Consider the following 13,267-nt stretch of genomic DNA (forward strand, 5'->3'; position numbering starts at 1 on the left):
GATTAAATCAAACACCATAACCTCTCGGTGTCCATCAGACCCAACAATGTCATCTCTGCAGTGGAATGAGTTACGGGCCCAGAGGCAGTTTCAGTTCCATCAACAGTGGTGATAACATTGGCAGTGGTCTTCCGGGTGAGAGATAGATTCATCCTGGAAGCCAATCCGCAGTCCAAATAGTTTCCTATGGCTCCACTATCTACGTACGCCTTTACCGCGTGCATGCGTGATGGCTGCTCTGGATCTATAAGGACCATTGGTATGGTGAAATGCGAGGTCAAAGTGTCCTTCTTTAAGCTCGGCAAGCTGACCTCTACGCTTGCCGGGCGTGGTCGTTTCCCGAGTCAGGTTTCAAGTGGTTTACGTCTGCTGCTCCTATAGTTTTCTTGGGTGGTTTTACAGGGCAGTTCCGAAGGAAATGACCAGTAGCCCTGCAATATAGACATAATTGCTGTTGCCGTCATCTTTCTCTTTCCTTTTAGGTTAAGGGTCCTCTAACCCCCCCGATTTGCATGGGTTCTGAGGCATCTACACCCTTAGAGCTTACGTAGGTTTTAACCAAGACCCTGTTTTCAAACTTGGTTCGATCAGCATTTCTGGTTTGAAGTCTGTGATCTAACTGGACCACAAAATCTATATATTCAGCACAGTCTAAAGGCGGGTTCACGACTTGGGCTAAAACATCCTTGAGTTCTCCCCGAAGCCCTCGATGGAATAATGTAATTCGCTTGGCTTCAGGCCATTCGGTTTCCACAACTAATCTATTGAAAGTTGCAATGTAAGATAAAAGATCCTGATTACCTTGATGTAAGGATAAAAGTTCGTTATCCAAAGCATGTCCTTGGGAATGTCGGGCGAACAGTCTTTCCATGCTTGTTCAAAAACCTTGGAAATCTCGAAGAATCAGGTCATCCTGATTTACTAGTGGAATCGACCAGTCCGCTGCACTGCCGCTGAGATATGACAGTACAAAAGCTACCTTGGCTTGATCGTTTGGGAAAGCTCCAGGTCTACATAAAAAGTGTGAGCGACATTGATTCATGAATATAGCAAACCTTTTTGGGTCTCCGGCAAAGCGTTCAGGCGGAGCCAAGGGAACGGCTCCAGGAAGGTTTATCTGCACTGGGTTACTCGGTGGCACCGGAGCTGGGCTGGCCCCGAGTCCAGGTAGAGGTGTTTGTCCAGCCTGGCTTTGTAATAGCTGTCTGGCCAAATCATCTGTTCGTTCTTTTGATACTATCAATTCCCTCCTGAGGGCATTGGTTTCCTGGCGGGTGGAATGCACTTTGGCCCTTAGTTCCCCTAATAATTGGGCCAACTGATCAGTTTCCGAGGTCTCCATGACGCCCAGGTGGGTATTTGTGGGTAGGCTTCGCGTTCTGTTACGCTCACCTGATTCCCACGGGGGCGTCGATCTGGACTGGCCCGCTGTTGCTTCCACCAGAGTAACACGTAGAGCCGAGATGACAGACTGGACAGACCCACTTAGCTTCGTTTGTTGGACTCGTACGAATATCTTTCTGCAATGGAGAAGGGGAATTAACCTCCGGTAATCTGAGCGTTAACCCGCCTTCCCACTACCCTTGTCTGCCCACAGAACACTCCTGAAGTCCCTCTTAATCTCACCTGATGATTTGGAAAGATGAGCTCTCCATCCTGCGTCGAGCGCAGGGGCGCGTAAACGACCAGTTACTTCACTGGTGTGGAGGAATTGGCGAGTTCCAGTATTGACTCTAAAGTCCAATCGTTCGTAAGAGTTCAAAAGTCTGATCTACACTCTGCCAGATTCCTTGCAGGTTGCAGATTTAAACCACTAGAAGAGTTCCAAGTAGCAATTGGTAAGATCCTGGTAAGTCTATTGTGGTTCTCCCCTTTGGGGCCGGGGTACAGCGATGATGCAGAATTAACTACGCCGACCCGAAATGAGGTGAGTACCCCCCTGTGGTAAATCAGGTAAGTCTTTGGGGGTAGGTTGTATTTTCCTTGTTTTTCCCCTTAGGGGCCGGGGTGCGGCGGTGATGCAGAATTGACTGCGCCGACCCGAGATGAGGTGAGTACCCCCTGTGGTAATCAGGTAAGTCTTTGGGGGTAGGTTGTATTGTCCTTGTTTTCCCCTTAGGGACCGGGGTGCGGCCGTGATACAGGATTGACTGCGCCGACCCGAGATGAGGTGAGTACCCCCCTGTGGTAATCAGGTAAGTCTTTGGGGGTGGTTTGTATTGCCCTTGCTCACCTATTTGTTCTTGTCTCCCCCAGGTGTTGAAGAATGGCCTGGAGATGCTGGGTTTGCGATGGAGTAAAGGAATGCAGCCCCGGATAGTGAGTTCAGCGCGGCGCTGCGAGATGCGTGGCAACGCACCTGTGAAGGCTTCTCTCTTCCAGATCGACGATGTGCTGGATCAAGATTCATGTAAGGGTTTTGTTCTGATCTCTTCTCCTTCTCCTTTTCTTGTTCCAGGTGTTCCAGAGCTGAAGCGGGCGTGGCTGAAGACTGGAGCTGCTGAAGACACGGTGAGCGTTACGCTGCAGCACGCAGAATAACACGAAGCACGTGTGGTTGTCCGGGTGTGGCTTAAATAGCCTTGGAAGAAGTTCTAGGTAAGTATTCTTCCACAGCCCCACCCGAGAGGAAAGGGGTCCCTGAGGTAAAATAGTCCCTCTAAGCCTCATTTGGCTTGTGGCTTCGTGCAGCATGGTCTGCATCAGGTAGGTATGCAGCATGGTCTGCATTAGGTAAGTTTTCTGTAATGAGCCTGGCGCCCATGGCGCCAGGACTGACTTTATTCTTATGAGCCTGGCGCCATAGCCAAATAGCACCTAACTGGGGTTTTTGGGCATGCTTCAAGTGGCATGATGCCTGCTTCCGGGGTTGCTGGGCCTGGTCTGGCTTTCCGGGGGCAGGCATCGTGACAGTAACAGGAAGCCAAGAACCACTGGGAGAACCACTAATAATAAATGAGGCAGAATTAGCCATGATAGAAGTAGAAAACACCATGTGTCAGTATGAAGATAAAGGAGACTTAACTATACTACAATCAAAACTAAACAATGAGCAACGTAGCATTTTTCAAGCAGTAACAAAACAAATTGCACATGGTGCACAACATGAAAATAAAGAATGTTCCTACTATAATTATAAACCTACACTACTGTACGTCAGTGGTGAAGCTGGTTCTGGCAAAACATTCCTAATCAAAATTATCAGTAAGTTCCTTCAACAATTGACAAACAACAAACTGTCAGCTGTTGTCACTGCCCCCACAGGTTTAGCTGCCTACAACATAGGTGGTGTCACTTTACACCGATTACTACTATTGCCAGTAGAACACCAGAACAAATTAGACTATTACAAACTTTCTGCAGAAGCTGCAATGGAACTGAACTACGCAGAGTATTGAAACAAATGAAAATGCTACTAATAGATGAAGTGAGCATGGTCTCCAACCTAATGTTGGCTTTGATTCACCTCAGATTACAAGAAGTACTCAAAACAAACTATGAAGAGCTCTTTGCAGGAAAACACATTATTGTTTTCGGAGATCTTCTTCAATTGACACCAGTAAAAGTGGAGCCTATTTTTAAAACATTAAGACACAAACTCTGCCGTAAAACTGTTGGCAGCATTGGAATGTCAACCTTTGGCAACATTTCCAATACAGAGAATTAACAAAAAACATGCGGCAATCTGCAGATCTCACTTATGCCAACATCTTAAAAAATATCTGAGTTGGTATACATTCTAAAGAAGCAGAAGCAATATTGAAAACCCGGCAAATTAATGCACTTTATGGCGATAATGCATGTGCTACAGATCTTATGGAACAATTAGCCCACAAAAATGTGAATTGTATGGCCTTAATGCCAACTCTTGCAAGCTGTTTCAAATTCAATGAAATAATGTTAAGTAAAGAAATGCAACCAATAATGGAAATTAGCGCCACAGACAAATTAGATGTACATGGTACGACACTACCCAGGCGTGGCCAAGCCACAACGAGACTAAATAGTTTAGAAAAATCAATCTCAAACACAGCAGGCTTATAAAAGATATTAAAATTATCCTTAAAATTCTTAAACGTAACCTTGATGTGGACCAAGGACTAGTTAATGGAGCACTGGGTACAGTTGTTGGCTTTCAAACATACTCACGTGACAACACAATTCAGTTTGTCAATATACTCTTTGACAAACTTTCAGAAGTAAAAAGGATTGGACGCTCAACAGCTCGATTCCTTCTCTTCAAAGACATGTATGTACGCAGAGAACAATTTTCTGTAACTCTTGCATACGCAGTCACGATTCATAAATCACAAGGTCTTACCCTAGACAAAGCAATGATAGATATTGGTAACACAGTCTTTGAAGAAGGCATGAGCTACATAGCACTATCACGCTTACGAACACTTGACGGTCTATTTCTAATCAACTTTGATGCAAGTAAAATAAACGCGCTGATATTCCTTGCATTTTAGAATACAATGGACTTCGCTCACTATACACTCCCCATCACATCTAAACACATATTCTGTTCCACAAAAAGTAAAACCTATAAAAGAAAAATAAATCAAACAGAAATGCAACAGGATGTCACTGCAAATCCTCCAAAGAGAGTAAAAGAAAGTAATACTTCATCAAGTACCACAAGCAAAAAAGAATCAATTAGGGAAAGTAAACCAGGTACTTCTTCAAAGAAGGAAGACAATCTCCAAAAAAAGCAGTCAGATACAGAACTACCTGGTCCATTTAAACTCTCAAATATAGTTGGTGTAAGTTGCTACACAAATGTAGCGATGAATATTCTATTTCAATTACCACCAATTGTTGACAACATTTACTTACACAGTACAGACCCATTATGTATGCAAATGTTAGTACTTCACAGAAATGCAGCAAACAATCCTGACAACACGTATAGTGTTTATGGAATTTGACAACAATTGGACTACTGTGCTGGAATGGTGAAATTCACTATAAACACACAGGAAGATCCACAAGAATTTCTAATGTACTTACTACACATACTGGAAAACAAAAACATACCTATAAATGAAATCTTCCAGATTTCATACATGTGGAAACATACATGCACTCTCTGCAACAATGTGACACAAGAAGAAATCCCCAATGAACGCTTCATATATATATCAATACCTAATTGTGAATCCATTCCATTTCAGCAACTTGTACAAAATGCAAACCATGGTAGATTATGTTCTACCTGCAATTCAGATAATCGCTCCACGTTAGTAATACAAACACATAGTAAATACATAATACTAATGCTTCTATGTTACAATGCAGATGGTACCAAAAACAACTGCAAGCTGACTGGATTCACACATGGTCAAATATCACTTGGTAGGAAAACCTTCACAACAATAGGGATAATCTACCACGCAGGAGCCACAACCAATTCAGGGCACTAAACTGCATATATAAAAAAGAAATGTGGATGGTTTGAATGTAATGATAGTACCATTACTCTAAAGCAGAGATTACCAGCAAATCTTACAAAAGCGTATTTAATATTCTTAAAACCAACATTTGATAACTAAACTGTACTTAAACCTTAAGTAAACTTGTAGTAAAACAATATAAACTGTTAGAATATTCCAAAAGCTATCTAACTGCCCAAAGATTGTACAACAACTAATCAGATAAATGAATACCACTAAATTAGAGCAATAAATAGACAGTTAGAATATGCCAATTGGTAACTGTCCCAAAATTTAACAATATCGAAACAGATAAATCAATACCACTAAAATATATAAAAAAATAGACAGTTAGAATACGCCAATTGGTATCTAACTGTCCAAAAATTTAACAATACCCAAACAGATAAATCAATACCACTCAAATATATCAATAAATAGACAGTTAGAATACGCCTACTGGTATCTAACTGCTCCAAAATTTCATAATATCCAAACAAATAAATACTATGTTACTGCTCCAAAAAATGCAACAACCAAATGTATAAAGCATTAGCCAGAAGCAACAAGTGAACACTGAAAACAAACACACAAATAACCTGTAGCATAACAGAAAAACATGGATTTTTTTTTCTCCCACAGACCCAATGATTTTAGCAACGAACACAGAAACTGAGCAAATTGCACAGTACTCTGGTTTGTATGAGGGTCCAAAAAAAATAAAAAATGTTGATTATACAATGTAATAAGTCATTACAAAATACTAATACTCACATGCTATTTTCTTTTATCACAGAAATTAACAAGAAATACATGTACTCCAGTTACTAAACCAAACAGTAAGTATATTATACACTCTATGCCATGGCCACAACCATTGCAGCATATCATACCCATAAAATCTTATAACTTTGTTCCTTATAAATTTGTTTTTGACCCAAAGTTATAAGCAATTATAAGTGTGATATGCTGCAGTGGTTGTGGCCAGGGCATAGAGTGTTGGGTGCATGACCAAATGGTCATGCACCCAACACTCTATGCCCTGGCCACAACCACCGCAGTATATCACATCCATAGAGTCAAACATTTCAACTATGGCATATGGAAACTTTTAATGTCTGTGGACATTACCAGTGTTCTTAGAACACTTTCAACTTGCCAGCGAACAATACGGACAGCGTCTTCAGGACACCCCCTACGAACATTTCAGGACACTGCGAGAGTTCTTAGAACACTTTTAACTTGACAATGAACAATACGGACAGCGTCCTCATAACACCCCCATTTGGTTTATTTGCAAACATTTCAGGACACCGCGAGTGTTCTTAGAACACATTCAACTTGCCATCGAAGAATACGGGCAGCATCTTCAGGACACCCCCTACGAACATTTCAGGACACCACAAGTGTTCTTAGAACACATTCAACTTGACAAAGAACAATAGGGACAGCGTCCTCAGAACACCCCCATTTTGTTTATTTGCGAACATTTCAAGACACCACGAGTGTTCTTAGAACACATTCAACTTGACAAAGAACAATACGGACAGCGTCCTCAGAACCTCCCCATTTTGTTTATTTGCGAACATTTCAAGACACCACGAGTGTTCTTAGAACACATTCAACTTGACAAAGAACAATACGGACAGCGTCCTGAGAACCTCCCCATTTTGTTTATTTCCGAACATTTTAGGACACCGCAAGTGTTCTTAGAACACTTTCAACTTGCCACCGAACAATACGGACAGCATCTTCAGGACACCCCCTACGAACATTTCAGGACACCACGAGTGTTCTTAGAACACATTCAACTTGCCATTGAACAATACAGACAGCGTCATCAGGGCATCCCCTACGAACATTTCAGGACAAAGCGTGATTTCTTAGAACACACCCCCATTTTGTTTATTTGCGAACATTGCAGGACACCGCAAGAGTTCTTAGAACATTTTCAACTTGTCAACGAACAATACGGACAGCGTCTTCAGGACACCCCCTACAAACATTTCAGGACACCACGAGTGTTCTTAGAACATATTCAACTTACCATCGAACAATATGTACAGCGTCCTCAGAACACCCCCATTTTGTTTATTTGCGAACATTTCAGGACACCACGAGTGTTCTTAGAACACATTCAACTTGACAAAGAACAATACAGACAGCGTCCTCAGAACACCCCCATTTTGTTTATTTACGAACATTTTAGGACACCGCAAGTGTTCTTAGAACACATTCAACTTGACAAAGAACAATACGGACACCACGTGTGTTCTTAGAACACTTTCAACTTGCCAGCGAACAATACGGACAGCGTCTTCAGGACACCCCCTACGAACATTTCAAGACAACGCGAGAGGAGAGTTCTTAGAACACTTTCAACTTGACAACAAACAATACGGACAGCGTCCTCAGAACACCCCCATTTTGTTTGTTTGCGAACATTTCAGGACACCACGAGTGTTCTGAGAACACATTCAACTTGCCAACGAACAATACAAACAGCGTCTTCAGGACACCCCCTATGAACATTTCAGGACACCGCGAGAGTTCTTAGAACATTTTCAACTTGACAACGAACAATACGGACAGCGTCTTTAGGACACCCCCTACGAACATTTCAGGACAACGCAAGAGTTCTTAGAACACTTTCAACTTGACAACGAACAATACGGACAGCGTCCTCAGAACACCACCATTTTGTTTATTTGCAAAAATTTCAGGACCCCGCAAGTGTTCTTAGAACAGTTTCAGCTTGCTTGCGAACAAAACGGACACATATTGAGTCCTCAGAACACCCCCCATTCAGTTTATTTAGAACATTTCAGAACCCCCGTGATGTCGGCAGACAAATCGAACACAAAAAGAACGTCTGCCACATAAAAAAGCACAACATTTAACCTATCTCATACCCTCCCATCCTCCCCAAACACTCCTACACACCAACACACTCTACTAAATACACATTTTGAACAAACTTTCACCACGTTGTCCGCGGACGTCCGCAAATCCAAGATGGCGGGCTCTACCAAAAATCTGACGCGCTTCACGCTTCACACCGTCCAATCAGCGAACACGCCGCATGTCCGCGGACATGACGTAAGCCGCTCAGCCAATCAGGACACTGTCCACGGAGCGAACAGGGAAGTGTGTCCGTGGACCGAACACAGATAGCACTAATTTTTTTTTACCTACTTTTTGGTCATTTTAAAAAAAAACTACTGGACGGATTTTCACCAAATTTGCAAAAGCACGCTTTCGGGACCAAGCCGCTGCTCCTGGTCCAAATTTGGTGAAAATCCGTCCCGCAGTTTGGTCTGTAGGCGCGAGCAACATTTTTTTCCCAAACGTTTTGGGACCCCCCTATAACTTTGCCCCCCCTGGATGAATCCTCACTAAACTTCGCAAAAAATTACAGAGTGGCCCATATACTTTTTTTGCAAAGTTTGGTGAGGATTCGTCCAGGGGGAGCAAAGTTATAAGCCGCCCACAAAGTGATGTTCCTATGGAAACACAAACTTAACCATAACTACATGGCCACTACTGCGGCCAGGTAATATATATATATATATATATATTCAGTAAAAAAACTTTGTTAAAGGGACGTTATGGTTAAGTTGTGCTACTAAAAACCTATCAGATTCAGTAAAAAAACTTTGTTAAAGGGACATTTTGGTTCTAAGTAAAACCGAAAAACCCCTGAAATTCGCCAGTTATGGTAAGCTAAGCAACCATAACTCACGCCACAACCGTGCACTGCTAAGACTAACACCCAGGACATCAAAGATGACATCACAAATGTCATTGATGACATCACTGATGACATAACATGTTTGGCTCCCCCTTTCTCCCTTTACTGACATATCTAGTCCACATGGTTTTCTTCAGTAACAGTCAGGAATTAAAAGTGGAAAAGGTAGTATATTTGTAGACTTATCCTTCAAGTAAATTCTTACAATAATTCCCTTAGGGTCCAGTCATATCATATGAAACATATACATAAGGGAAGACACAAGCTTGAAAGAGAGCAATCCTTTCTGTGCATGAAGATAATCAGCAGAGTTATCAGCACTTTCTGATAGTTTTGATGTTTTTTATTACTGTACTTTCCCTGTATATGCTCATATATTTATATGTTGTACTCACACTATTTTCCTTAGGGTCCAGACACATCATGTGATATATATAGATAGGGTAAGTAACAGCTTTGGAACAGAGCAATCATTTCTCTGCATAAAGGTAATCAGGTTATGAACACTTTCTGCTACTATTGCTGTTTTTTTCTTACTTCAATTCCCTTGTATATATTCATATTTGTATGTGGTGTTGTCTCTTTGTGATTTGTCTGTAATAATGCAATTATGTAGTGAGTGGGTTTTATTACCTACTTATCACAAGTTTCACTGTACGTAAAACTCTAATATGAAAACAGTTATCATTTCACTATTCAACATGGCAAGCTTATGAATATTGCACCTCCATCATGTATGCTGCACACAATGCCTATGTTTCTACATGAGTACCTTAGTATACTGGATTGAAGTTAATAATAGAATGCTATTTATATCAATGCATATCTTAATGCACTGATTAGCACTTGATATTAATTCCAATAATCTTTGACACTTTTTTAAATTAACATTACACTAAGAATCCCTTGTACAGACTTTTCATGAAAGGTAAATGTACAAGTGATGTCATCAGTGATGTCATCAATGACATCTGTGATGTCATTTTTGATGTCCTCGGTGTTAGTCTTAGTAGTGCACTGTGGTGGCGCGAGTTATGGTTGCTTAGCTTACCATAACTGGTGAATTTCAGGGGGTTTTCGGTTTTACTTGGAACCAAAATGTCCCTTTAACAAAGTTTTTTACTGAATTTCATAGTTTTTTAGTAGCACAACTTAACAATAATAACTTTGACTTTATGTACATGTAATATAGAATATACCGAACCCTTCCTACTGAATTTGACGGTCCGCGGACATGTTCGGACAACAGTACCACCACCTAAAAACTCTGGGGGGGTATGTGTAATTGTATATAATAACATAGGAACATTTAACAAATTCACAAAGCAGCAGACATACAAAGTATATGTAGTAATACTTAAGAAATGTAACCCATATATGTAACACACTAACCATTCATTTAAATACAATATGTTTTAAAATGGAATATACCAAAAGAAGATAAAGTGGCTTCCAACATAATTACCTCGCAGACACTCCACGACTAAGAGCAAGACCAGACGTACAAACTACTCATCACATATCTTACCTGAAATAGTAAGTGCACTTCATTTTACTCATATATTTATAAACTTTCTATATTAGAAAAAAAAAACATATTACTTTTTTGTTTTCTCACAGAAATGTGTAGTACTCTGGAGCGGCAAGAGGAGCATTTCCCACGAGACGAAATGTTAGAAGATAGTGCACCTTATGGTACACGCTTTACTACATAAACCAACTAATAAATATTATTTTGTATACATTCAACATATATATTTTTTTACAGACCATACATAAATTTCAACTTTCAAAGAAAAAGAAGCAGTGGATAACACTCTTGAACACATTTCCCACAAAATGGACCAACTTATGGCAAATTTTACGGATTTAAAGAACTTTGTGGAAGATCACCTAAAACCACCAACAACATACCATTGTCCCACCTGTACTTGTCACCCCTCACCATATGCCATTCATTTAACCCCAAACTCTCTCCATGGACCAGAATGTTTTGATGAGATTTCCATCTCTTCTTCACCTGATCCCACTTATATTGAAAACCCTAATTCTCCTGTTTTTGTTTCTGTTTCTGTCCCACCTTCTCAGTCATAAAATGTTTATATATGTTAAATAAAATTACTTTTTTATATTGTGTTGTAATTACTTTCAGTTCTTTGTGGTAAAACCAATTTAGGTGTCCACGGACAGCACGGTTGTTCGGAAATGTTCGGAAATAAACGAAAATGTGAGTGTCCTGAGGACACTATATATGTCCGTAATGTTCTCATGCAAGCTGAAAATGTTCTAAGAACATGCGTAGTGTCCTGAAATGTTCGTAAATAAACGAAAATGGAGGTGTCCTTAAGAACACTATGCCTGTTCGTAGTGTTCGCTAGCAAGTTGAAACTGTTCCAAGAACACTCGTGGTGTCCTGAATTGTTCGTAAATAAACAAAAATGGAGGTATGCTTGAGACGCTATGTCTGTCCGTATTGTGCACAAGTAAATTAAACTGTGCTAAGACCAAACGGCTGTCCGTAACTGTTCGTTTTACGTGTGACGCACTTTTAATTAGTTCAGGACCCAAACACCGTCCGTAGAACATCAACACGCATGCGCAAAACAATGTCCATACATTGGGTGTCCTGCGGACGGCTGCTACCTTAGCGAACATGCTCATGAAACAATCATGTGACCGCGCCCACGCTGATCGCGTGTTCTGAATGCGGACACTGTTCGTGTCCCCGAACACTTTAAAAGTACATTTCCAAGTAATCCACAATATTTCTCATTAAAAACTCAACATACCACAAATCCCACATACTAATCCTAAGTTTCCACATAGTTTTTGTGACTTTTTTAACCTTTTTTGGTGTTCGATCTGTCTTTCGGACGGCACGCATGTCCGCGAACCGCGCACAAGCACCCCTATAAAAGACCACGCCTTAGAGCTCATTCTCATTGTGTTTCTGGCTATTCTATAGAGCACAAAGATTTTTGCTGCAACCTGCAGATTTCCATCTTCAACCTGATGGCTTCTGTGGCTCCACTGCTGCCACCTGGTGCTGTATCTGCCTCAGCAACACCCCCACCCCCTCCACCACCACCAACTTCCCAAGGGCCTGAAGAGGGGAACAGGAGTGAGGATAGAGAGGAGGAAGAAGAGGATGACGAGAATGAGGTAGAGGAAAACCCTACTACCCACCCTCAGCGTGATTCTTGGGTGTGGCGGTTGTTTACCATTCATGGGAATGGTCCTAAGGCTCGTGTGAACTGTGTCACCTGCAATGAGTGCAAAATGATACTCAGCCGCGGGAGGCACGGTTCGTATAGCTTTGGGACTACGACCATGAAGCGACACCTGAACTCATTCCACACTGGGGCCATTCGCAAGGTTTTACCTTGCGAAGAGCGTAGTAGGTTGATTGCCTCTACTTCATCCTCCATTTCTGATCCTGTCACCACAAGGAACACGTCTCTGGGACAGCGTCTTCCTCAAGCTGCCTCACAGGCCATACAGAATTCTGATGACCCTTACCTTTCGAGGGTCACAGTTGTATGTATGAACTGTGACACAGTACTCTGCAGGGGGGAGCGACTTCGCAGTGCTTTTCAGACTATCGTCTCAGAGCACGAGAAGACCTGCTCACTACCCAAATAAAACCCACTCTACATCTTCCTCTCTCAGCTCGCCCTTTCTTATCCCTGTGGTTGGTGTCCCCCCTTTACCCTCCTTTCCCCTCCTCTCCTAGTGTGTTGTGTGTAAAAAACCAACAGAAATACAAAATAACAAGTCACAGTTAAAAAACAGAAGTAAAGATAAATAACGCAGGGCCCTTTCTATTTCTTGACAGTCTGCGGACAGTTCGTGAACATAAAAAAAATTGGGATGCTACCCTATTGTAACCATTGCATTTTTCTCTGGGAGAAAGTGGTGGCTCTGAAAAGAGCCTTTGGGGGGTGTTTGTATGTTAAAAATTATAAATACTTAACACCTACTCGAAATGGATGTGGAATTTCTAAAAAAGGTTGCAATGCATTTTGTACATTTCTCAGAAAAATCTGATTGCCAGCATAGGTAAGATGGACTCCATCTCTGC

This window comes from Ambystoma mexicanum, chromosome 11 (genome assembly GCF_040938575.1).
Source record: "Ambystoma mexicanum isolate Mex_15411 chromosome 11, UKY_AmexF1_1, whole genome shotgun sequence".
Lineage (NCBI taxonomy): Eukaryota > Metazoa > Chordata > Amphibia > Caudata > Ambystomatidae > Ambystoma > Ambystoma mexicanum.